The sequence below is a fragment of the Rhagoletis pomonella genome, unplaced genomic scaffold (assembly GCF_013731165.1).
Source record: "Rhagoletis pomonella isolate Grant_MI unplaced genomic scaffold, Rhpom_1.0 Rhpom_scaffold_13070, whole genome shotgun sequence".
Taxonomy (NCBI): domain Eukaryota; kingdom Metazoa; phylum Arthropoda; class Insecta; order Diptera; family Tephritidae; genus Rhagoletis; species Rhagoletis pomonella.
In genome coordinates, this window is record NW_023471600.1 from 3,202 (window position 1) to 4,405 (window position 1,204).

General features: G+C 22.4%; 1 pseudogene; it reads right to left on the reverse strand.

Moving 5' to 3' along the window:
* Positions 1-376: 376 nt before the first annotated feature.
* On the reverse strand, positions 377-1,198 carry LOC118756931 (annotated as a pseudogene).
* Positions 1,199-1,204: the final 6 nt, after the last annotated feature.

Here is a 1,204-nt window from a genome sequence, read left to right on the forward strand (position 1 = left end):
GCCAAAAAGAGGCTTATCACTGTTAATAATAAAATTGAGATTTATACTCCAATTAAGGAAGTATGATGTTCAAGAAAAAGCTGCTAACTTTTATCTTTTAATGGTTATATTCCATTTATACTTCTGTTTATATAGTTTAATAAAAACATTACATTTTCATTGTAAAATTAAAATATTCTTTTTTTATAAATTACAAATATTAGTTCACTACATTCAAGAATTATTCAATTACCCTAACATCTTCAATGTTATGCTCTAAATTTAAGCTACTTGAATAAAATAATAAAAAAAATCTAAATAAAAAAGTAATTCATAAAACAAATAATAGCAAATAAATTTTTAAGTTATTATTATGAAAAAAAAAATTTCAATTAGAAAATTTAATTAATCTATTATATAAATTTTGACCACCTAAAAATTCTGATCAACCCTGATCAAATGACTTATAAACTAATCCCCCTAAATTTAATGGAAAATTAATAATTCCATAAGTACAGATATAAGGCATAAATCATATGGAACCAAAAAAATAACTAACTAAATAATTATTAAATGATTTATTTAAATGAAATAAAGAAACATGAGAAATTAAATAACCTATTAATCCCCCAATGATACAAACAAATAAAGTTAATAATTTTATATATATAGGTAAACAAATTATATAAGGGGTAGGAAAAATTAACCATCTAAGAATTCTCCCCCCAATAATTCTTATAATTAATAAACCTCTTATTCCACGAAGTATAATTCAACCCTCATCTCTTAATATATTTAGAGAACCACAGTTTAATTCTCCCGTTATTGAATAATAAATTAATCGAAAAGAATAACAAACTGTTAATCCAGTAGAAAAAAAATATAAAAAGAAAGAAAAAAAATTAATATAACTTAATGAAACAATTTCTAAAATTATATCCTTAGAATAAAATCCAGCTAAAAAAGGCATTCCACATAAAGCTAAATTAGCAACATTAAAACACGAAGTACTTAAAGGTATATAAACCCCTAATCCCCCTATTAAACGAATATCTTGTGAATTTTGTATATTATGAATAATAGCTCCCGCACATATAAATAATAAAGCCTTAAATAATGCATGAGTTAAAAGATGAAAAAAAGCCAATTTATAAAATCCCATTGATAAAATTCTTATCATTAATCCTAACTGACTTAATGTAGAAAGAGCAATAATTTTTTTTAA